This window comes from Hemitrygon akajei, chromosome 29 (genome assembly GCF_048418815.1).
Source record: "Hemitrygon akajei chromosome 29, sHemAka1.3, whole genome shotgun sequence".
Classification (NCBI taxonomy): Eukaryota; Metazoa; Chordata; class Chondrichthyes; order Myliobatiformes; family Dasyatidae; genus Hemitrygon; species Hemitrygon akajei.
The window spans coordinates 28698588-28708922 of record NC_133152.1 but is presented as its reverse complement, the minus strand read 5'-3'; positions in this window follow the sequence as shown (position 1 = coordinate 28708922).

The following is a 10335-nucleotide window of genomic DNA, read 5'->3' as shown; positions in this document are numbered from 1 at the left end:
TGTCCTTCCTTAACCCTGGAGACCAAAACTGTACACAATACTCCAGGTGTGGTCTCACCAGGGCTCTGTACAAATGCAAGAGGATTTCCTTGCTCTTGTACTCAATTCCCTTTGTAATAAAGGCCAACATTCCATTAGCCTTCTTCACTGCCTGCTGCACTTGCTCATTCACCTTCAGTGACTGATGAACAAGGACTCTGAGATCTCTTTGTATTACTCCCTTACCTAACTCTATACTGTTCAGATAATAATCTGCCTTCCTGTTCTTACTCCCAAAGTGGATAACCTCACACTTATTCACATTAAACGCCATCTGCCAAGTATCTGCCCACTCACCCAGCCTATCCAAGTCACCCTGAATTCTCCTAACATCCTCATCACATGTCACACTGCCACCCAGCTTAGTATCATCAGCAAATTTGCTGATGTTATTTTCTATGCCTTCATCCAAATCGTTAACGTAAATGGTAAACAGCTGTGGTCCCAATACCGAGCCCTGTGGCACCCCACTAGTCACCACCTGCCATTCCGAGAAACACCCATTCACCGCTACCCTTTGCTTTCTATCTGCCAACCAGTTTTCTATCCATGTCAATGCCTTCCCCCCGATGCCCTGAGCTTTGATTTTACCCAGCAATCTTCTATGTGGGACCTTATCAAATGCCTTCTGAAAATCGAGGTACACTACATCCACTGGATCTCCCCCGTCTAACTTCCTGGTTACATCCTCGAAAAACTCCAACAGATTAGTCAAGCATGATTTACCCTTGGTAAATCCATGCTGGCTTGGCCCAATCCTATCACTGCTATCTAGATATGCCATTATTTCATCCTTAATAATGGACTCTAGCATCTTTCCCACCACCGATGTCAGGCTGACAGGTCGATAGTTCTCTGTTTTCTCCCTCCCTCCTTTCTTAAAAAGTGGGATAACATTAGCCATTCTCCAATCCTCAGGAACTGATCCTGAATCTAAGGAACATTGGAAAATGATTACCAATGCATCCGCAATTTCCAGGGCCACCTCCTTTAGTACCCTAGGGTGCAGACCATCTGGACCTAGGGATTTGTCAGCCTTCAGTCCCATTAGTCTTCTCATCACCATTTCCTTCCGAATGTCAATCTGTTTCATTTCCTCTGTTACCCTATGTCCTTGGCCCATCCATACATCTGGGAGATTGCTTGTGTCTTCCTTAGTGAAAACAGATCTAAAGTACTCATTAAATTCTTCTGCCATTTCTCTGTTTCCCATAACAATTTCACCCAATTCATTCTTCAAGGGCCCAACATTGTTTTTAACTATCTTCTTTCTCTTCACATACCTAAAAAAGCTTTTGCTATCTTCCTTTATATTCCTGGCTAGCTTGTGTTCGTACCTCATTTTTTCTCCCCATATTGTCTTTTTAGTTAAGTTCTGTTGTTCTTTAAAAACTTCCCAATCATCTGTCCTCCCACTCACCTTAGCTCTGTCATATTTCCTTTTTTTTAATGCTATGCAGTCTCTGACTTCCTTTGTCAACCACTGAGGCCCCTTTCCCCCCATTGAATCCTTACTTCTCTGGGGGATGAACTGATTTTGCACCTTGTGCATTATTCCCAAGAATACCTGCCATTGCTGTTCCACTGTCTTTTCTGCTAGGCTATCCGTCCAGTCAACTTTGGCCAGCTCCTCCCTCATGGCTCCATAGTTTCCCCTGTTCATCCGCAACACTGACACCTCCGAGCTGCCCTTATCCTTCTCAAATTGCAGATAAAAGCTTATCATATTGTGATTACTACCTCCTAATGGCTCCTTTACTGCGAGATTGCTTATCAAATCCTGTTCATTACACAACACTAAATCCAGAATAGTCTTGTCCCTGGTCGGCTCTCGTACAAGTTGTTCCAAGAATGCATCCTGTAGGCACTCTACAAACTCCCTATCCTGTGGTCCAGCACCAACCTGATTCTCCCAGTTCACCTGCATGTTGAAATCCCCCACAACTACTGCGACATTACCTTTGCCACATGCCAATGTTAACTCCCTATTCAACTTGCACCCAATATCCATGCTACTGTTTGGTGGCCTGTAGACAACACCCATTTGGGTCCTTTTGCCCTTACTGTTCCTCAGTTCTATCCACACAGACTCTACTTCTCCTGACCCTATGTCCCCCCTTGCAAAGGACTGAATCTCATTCCTCACCAACAGGGCCACCCCACCCCCTCTGCCCACATTTCTGTCCCTACGATAGCACGTATACCCTTGTACATTCATTTCCCAGGTCTGATCTCCCTGCAGCCATGTCTCCGTTATCCCAACAACATCATAGTTACCCATTCGCACCTGGGCTTCAAGCTCATCCGCCTTTTTTCTGACACTTCGTGCATTCAGATATAGAATTTTTAACCCATTTCTCCTCTCCCTGTTTGAATCGCTGCCTATTGTGCTTAACCCAGCTCCCCGAACTCCCATCGGGCTATACGCCCCTAGAATTTTGTTGTCCTTCCTACATTTACTTATTCTTTCAACACATTTAGCTCCATGTTCCGTCAGACCATCCCTCTGTACACGAGTCCTCCTTATCACTTGTTCCGCCCCACCTTCCTCTACTACACACTTAATATTCCGGAACCGTGTAGTCCCCACCTGTCCTTTATTCTTCCTCTCGCTATCCTCTCTCACATTCTGGATCCCCGCCCCCTGCAAATTTAGTTTAACCCCCCCCCCAAGAAGCTCTAGCAAACTTCCCTGCAAGAATGTTAGTACTGCTCCAGTTCAGGTGTAAGCCGTCCCTTTGGAACAGATCCCACCTTCCCTGGAACAAAGCCCAATTATCTACAAACCTGAAGCCCTTCCTCCTGCACCATCCTCTCAGCCACATATTAATCTTTATAATCCTTCTGTTCCTTGCCTCACTCGCACGTGGCACAGGTAGCAATCCTGAGATTGTTACCCTGGAGGTCCTGCTCTTCAGCTTCGCACCTAACTCCCTGAACTCCCTACGCAGGACCCCCTCACTCATCCTACCCACGTCATTGGTCCCTACATGGACCACAACATCTGGATTCTTGCCCCCCCTCTCGAGAATAACCTGCACCCGATCTGAGATGTCTCGGACCCCGGCACCAGGGAAGCAACATACCATCCGAGACTCCCGATCTTCCCCACAAAATCTCCTATCCGCCCCCCTGACTATAGAATCCCCTATCAATACCACTCTCTTCTCTTCCCTCCTCCCCTTCCTAGTCAAGGGTCCAACCTCAGTGCCAGAGACAGGACCACTGCAGCTTGTTCCTGGTAGGTCATCCTCACCTATCACTTGTCAGTTTGTACTCCTTTCCCTTCCTCACCCTCTTATTCCCCCTGGCTTCTCCCCCCCCCCCCCCTTCATTTCCAGATCTGATGAACGGTTTCAACCTGAAACACCGATTGTTTGTTCCTCTCCACAGATGGTGCCAGACCTGCTGAGTTCTTCCCGTATTTTGTGTGTGTTGCTTTGGATTTCCAGCACCTGCATCATCCCTTGTGTTAGTGAAACTAAACTTTTGTTTAAGTTTCAGATTTATTTAATTAATATGAATTTGTATTCCCCAGTCTTCATTGTGTGACTCAAACTCACAAGTTTAGATCAAAGTTCTTGAAGTCTGCAGAACCTCTATATTACTGAACTCTGTATATTGAGACAACTTCATTTGGACTTTTATACCTCAGTTCACATGGAGGTCACAATGCATTTAGAGTGTTCAACACATGATCATCAACAGCCCACTGACTCAGTTCCAATGCTTTCCATTCCTGGAAAATTAAGGACTTTCCTGATTGGTGCAACTTCACAGTGACTAGGAACTAAAAAGCAAAAAGAGAACTGCACATACTGAAAATCTGAAATTAAAAACCAGTGTTGGAAATTCTTAGGGAGAGTGAGAAACTGGACAAATGTGCCATGTACTCAATGATCAAGGTAATTTGTACACTTGTGACTGTATTTTCAAGAAAATGGCAAGGAAGTCCAGTTTGAAGGCTCTTTTCCTTATTGTGCAGAGCAGTGCTAATGAGGTCTGTAAGTTCAAAAAGAAGGTAAAAATAATAGGTGATGGTTTGGAAGGCATTAACGAACTGTAATTGCATGATGGTCAAAGTTGGAACTGAATATTCTGGGGCTCTCGACATTTTGTAAGAATAGGCTGAAAGGGAAAGGAGGCTCAATCATTCTAATTAAGGTTGAGATTAATGCAATGGTGGGAAATACTCTTGACTCAGAGAAGCAAGATGTAGAATCAGTGGGACTGGAAAGACGAAACAATGGCTGAAAGATGACGATGATAAGAGTATGCTCTGCTCACCCTGAACAAATATATTAAAATATGTATAAAATATTATGCAAAAGTTTTCGGCACCTATGTTTAGCTCAGTTGTATATGATAAACCTGATTCTAAAATGAATCTTCATTGGGGACCAAGAGTGGGAATGGGGCAGGGAAAGTGGAATCACAGTTGGGAAAAGGGGAAGGGAGAGGGGAAGGGAGCAGGAAGCACCAGAGAGATGTTCTGTAATGATCAATAAAACCAGTTGTTTGGAATCAAATGACCTTGCCTGGTATCTTAGGCCTTGGGTGTGTTTACAACTGTGTCAAACCCTGCCCCTGCCACTTGTCTCTCAGCCCTCCCGCAGTGTTCCACCCTTGTCATTTCCAACATCCATTCCTCCCGCAAGGTTTACAAACTCGCTGTCCGCTCCAGATTACAAATACAGTACTGTGCAAAGGTCTTGGGCACCCTGTTTATATATGTGCCTAAAATCTTTGCACTGCACTGTATAACACATACTAAATACCTTTGCTTTTTCCCTTCTCAATAGCCTTTTGGTTTCTAATAATTCCAAGAGTATCCAACACCGTGACAGTATTTGTTAAATTGCTCTGTTATTTCCAATTATAAATTTCTGGCTGTAATAGATCTACATCTGTCTTCACTAATCTCTATCTTTGTTCGTACTTCAATGAACTTTTACATCCATCTTTAAAAAGCAGGAAGGTTATGCTCCACCTTTATAAGCACTTGCTCCTCAGCGGGAGTACTGTACTCAGTTCGGTTCACCACACTATTGGAAATTGTGTTGGAGAGGGTGCAGAGGAGACTCACCAGAACGTTCTCTGGATTGGAGTGTTTCAGTTACGTGGAGAGAGCATCTAAAGCAACACCCACAAAATGCTGGAGGGATTCACCAGGTCAGGCAGCATCTATGGAAAAATCTATTTTCCATGGAGGCCACGAGGGAGTCATGATAAAAAGAAAGTCATAAAATTATGTGGAGATGTGAATTATGATAGTGTAGGAGGCTTTCCCCCCATATCAGACTTAAACTGAAAGTAAGGGGTAAGAGATTTAGAGGGATCAGGGAGTCCTTGACTTTTCTCTTTAGCATTCTTGATTTCCAACAATTGGGATCCTCCCCCACCTTTGGTTTATCTTTGATTTGGTAGAATTCCTGTCCCATAAGGTCCTCCCCAGGTTATGGCAGGGGTCTATTCCTTCATGAGGAAATCTGCAGATGCTGGAAATTCAAACAACAACACACACAAAATGCTGGTGGAACACAGCAGGCCAGGCAGCATCTATAGGGAGAAGCACTGTCGATGTTTCTCCCTATAGATGCTGCCTGGCCTGCTGTGTTCCACTAGCATTTTGTGTGTGTTGTTGTCTATTCCTTCAACTGTTTTTAATCTGAAAAGTTTGCAAATCAGAAATGTAGTTGTTCCCACACAGCAGAAAATGCCTGCAGCCCTACAGCGTCAAATCCATCCTGACAGTCTCCCAAATGCTTGTTTGCATTTATGGGCTGTTTATAAGTCAAACATTCATAATCTGTTCTGAAATGTAGTCTCTCTGAAGGGAATAGCTCTCTCTTTTTCCTTGCACAGATGCCAGTGTCTTACCAACTGAAAACCACTTTGTCCACAACAACCTTTGGGCCACAAATTCATCTCTCTCGTCTACAAAAGCCCTGGTTAGCTTGCTTGTGGTCAGGTAACAGTCTACAGCAGGACCACTTTCTTAGTCTTACCTGTGCAGACCACAATAACTGGATGTTCTTTCTCTGCCACCAAGTTCCTCTCCAGTCCAGAGCTGTCCCTAACTTTGGACTTTGCAGGTAACAGCCTTCAGGTCTCATGCTCCCAGTTGCTCATCCTCCGTCCAGTTCCAACACTGTTAAACATTGTTAGAACTTCAAATTAATGAGTCAAGTGCAGGGGCTAAGGCTCCTGCAATACCTTCTCATAGATCCCCATTACTGACATAATACTTTTCTTCCTCAAACCAGTTGTCAATTCCAAAAGATGTAATCTAAAACAACTGGAATTGTCCGGGAATTTATATCATGATATACTACCTGGTTAGTTGCTAGCTATTTAGTATCTTTTTTAGACATTTTAAGGAGTTTTGTTAGTGTGCTTGGGTTTTTTTTGTTACTAACTGATGCCCAGTTATGGTAAACACAAAGTACACTGCAGATGCTGTGGTCAAATCAACACGTACAAACAAACTGGATGAACTCAGCAGGTCGGGCAGCATCCGTTGAAATGAGCAGTCAACGTTTCGGGCCGAGACCCTTCGGCAGGACTGAAGAAGGAGGGGGCGGGGCCCTATAAAGAAGGTGGGGGGGAAGGTGGAAGGTGCCAGGTGAAAAAACAATCAGAGGAAAGATCAAGGGGTGGGGGAGGGGATAGGCAGGAGAGGTGAAGAAAGAATGAAAGGGGAAAGCACTATGGGTAGTAGAAGAAGGCAGAATCATGAGAGAGGTGATAGGCAGCTAGAAGAGGAGGCAGAGTGAAAGTGGGATGGAAAGCACTACTGCTCCGTCCGCCACAACAGACAGGATTTCCCGGTTGCCACCCACTTCAAATCTGCTTCACGTTCCCATTGGGATATGTCCATACATGGCCTCCTCTACTGCCATGATAAGGCCAAACTCAGGTTGGAGGAGCAACACCTCATCTACCATCTGGGTAGTCTCCAGCCCCTTGGTATGAACATCGAATTCTCCAACTTCTGGTAATTCCCTCCCTCTCTCTTCCCCCATCCCACTTTCACTTCAGTCCTGACGAAGGGTCTCGGCCCGAAATTTTGACTGCTCATTTCAATGGATGCTGCCCGACCTGCTGAGTTCATCCAGCTTGTTTGTATGCCCAGTTATGGTTTGCTCAATTACTTCATCTATACTTACACAGTCCTTGCAACCTGTCCCCAAATCTTCATCCCTTTTCTCCTATGGTCCACTCTCCTCTCCTATCAGATTCCCTCCTCTCCAGCCCTTTACTTTGCCTGCCCACCTATTTTCACCTATCACCTTTTAGCTATCCTCCCCCTCCTTACCCTCCCCCCTCCACCTTTTTATCCTGGCATCTTCCCCCTTCCTTTCCAGTCCTGAAGAAGGGTCTCGGCCCCAAGCGTCAACTATTTGTTCATTCCGTAGCTCTCCCTGACCAGTATTTTGTACGTGTTGTTTCATGCAATTTATTCGTTTGGCCACTGGAGTTCTATGCCACACTGTCTCGCCGTCACCACAGGTTCTTCCTTCAACTTCCCCTCAGGGGACTTTCCAGTGCAGGTGAGAACAGTGTTAATTCTGTGGTAAATTGAGAGTTTGGAGGTGTGGGCGAACACAGTCAGACGATTCTCTTTACACTAATTGCTCTTCCTCTCTTTTCTCCATCAGGTTCAGCAAAATTAAATTGCCCCTAGATCCTGAAATAAGAGCAGAAAATGGCAGAGACCTGCAGCCAGCCAGTAAGAATCTGCAGAAAGAGTTAATGTTTCAGTTCAAAGAGCCCTCGTCAGAATTGAAGCCAGCGCTTCCCAATTTTGCCGAAGGTTCGAGACCTGCGGAATGCTTCCAGCGTTTCCACATAGGTCGGTTTTTCTTGTTGTTTTGCCATTAGAACTGACACCAGTATTAAATGTGCACTCCTTGAGGAAGTGAAAATCGAAAAGATTAGATCTTAATGATATCATACAATTCCTTAGTGTCTCAACCCCTAAGAGGTTTCCATACCATCTCGCCTACTCCTCTAAGCCTCATGTTTGTGGTTTGATATTTTTGACCATATTCTCTGCAGCTTTCTTAAAAATCTCCTCGAATTATCTTTATAAATCTGTACCAAGTTACCTCATCCTCCAGCCTTTGGTTAGGGCCATCACCAAGCATAGCGGTTAGCATAATGCTATTACACCAACAGTGACCTAGGTTCAATTCTGTCCCAGTCTCTGGGATTTAATGCAAGTGTGAGTCGTTTGGGATTTAATGTGGTGTGAGGTCTCTGGGATTTAATGTGAGTGTGAGTCGTTTGGGATTTAATGTGAGTGTGAGGTGTCTGGGATTTAATGCGAGTGTGAGTCGTTTGGGATTTAATGTGAGTGTGAGGTGTCTGGGATTTAATGTGAGTCTGAGGTGTCTGGGATTTAATGTGAGTGTGAGGTGTCTGGGATTTAATGTGGGTCTGAGGTGTTTGGGATTTAATGTGAGTGTGAGGCATTTGGGATTTAATGTGGGTGTGAGGTATTTGGGATTTAATGAGAGGGAGAGATTAAAAGAGGTGGGGTGGCATTATAGTCAGGGAAATGTCATGGCAGTGCTGTCAGGACACACAAAATACTCTGCAGATGCTGGGGTCAAAGCAACACGTATAACACGCTGGAGAAACTCAGCAGGTCGGGCAGCATCCGTGGAAAAGAGCAGTCAATGTTTCAGGCTGAGACCCTTCGTCAGGACTGAAGAGGGAGGGGGCAGGGGCCCTATAAAGAAGGAGGGGGGAGGGTGGGAAGGAGAAGGCTGGGAGATGCCAGGTGAAAAACCAATCAGAGGAAAGATCAAGGAATGGGGGTCGTTCTTCACCTTTCCTGCCTATCCCCTCCCTCACCCCTTGATCTTTCCTCTGATTGGTTTTTCACCTGGCATCTCCCAGCCTTCTCCTTCCCACCCTCCCCCCACCTTCTTTATAGGGCCCCTGCCCCCTCCCTCTTCAGTCCTGACGAAGGGTCTCGGCCCGAAACGTTGACTGCTCGTTTCCATGGATGCTGCCCGACCTGCTGAGTTCCTCCAGCGTGTTGCTCTGTCTGGACAGACTGGAGAGGTTGTTCAGTGAGGCATTACTACTGGAACTGAGTGATAAGAAGGGTATGGCCACGTTACTTGGACTATATTACAGATCATCCAGAGTCCATGGGATTTAGAGGAGCAAATTTGTAGGAAGTTTGCAGACTCTTCCAAGAAACATAAGGTTGTTACACTAGGTGATTCTAAGTTGTCACATATTGACTGGGAATCCCATACTGTGAAAGGACTATAATGGATAAAGTTTGTCAAATGTGTTCAGGAAAATTTCCTCCATCAGTACTGTATATAGAAGTCTCAACGAGAGAGTGTGCAATACTTGAATGAGATAGGGCAGGTGACCAGAGTTTGTGTCGGAGAACACTTGGCATCCAGTGATCACGATGCCATTAGCAAATTCAAAGTAATGTGCAAATAGATAGGTCTGGTCTGTGGGTTGAAATTGTAAACTGGAGAAAGGCCAACTTTGATGGTATCAAAAACGATCTCGAAAGTGTGTATTGGGAACAGGTGCTTTCTGGCTAAATTGAACTTGGTAGGTGGGAGGCTTTCAAAAGTGAAATTTTGCGAGTACAAAGTTTGTGTGTGCCTGTCAGAATAAAAGATAAAGATAACAGATGTAAGGAACCTTGGTTTTCATGAGATGTTGAGGCTCTGGTTAAGGAAAAAAGGAAGTGCATAGCAATTATAGTATAGGTAGGTACAAATGAGGTGTTTATGGAGTATAAGAAATGCAAGAGAACACTTACGAAAAATCAAGAGGGCTAAAAGAAGGCATGAGGTTGCCCTAGCAAACAAGGTGAAGGAGAATCCTAAGGGATTTCTTCCCTTTAGAGAACAATGGATTTATTCTTTGACAGATGAGCAAGAGTGAACACCTTAAAAGACTCAAAACAGACAAAATTAAGACAGACCATAAAACCAAAGGATCAGGAGAGGAAATGACAAATAAGTTGCTGTGAGTGAAAATAGTATCATCAGCTTACAAGGAAGATGAAGACTCCTTCCCTAAGAACTCATCAGGATAAATTACACTGGAAATCAAGAGTTTAAGAGAAATGTGAGTCATACTTAAGCTTAACAAGGTGGCTTAAAGGCAGATCCATCCTTACAAACAGGAACAAGACTCACTGGAGTGAGTCATACACAATGTTTGAGAAAAGGTCATTTAAGTGGAAGCAAATTATTCAGTTAATATGGTTGTGCGTTCAGAGATGCTCTTCTGCTTATCATAGTTGTA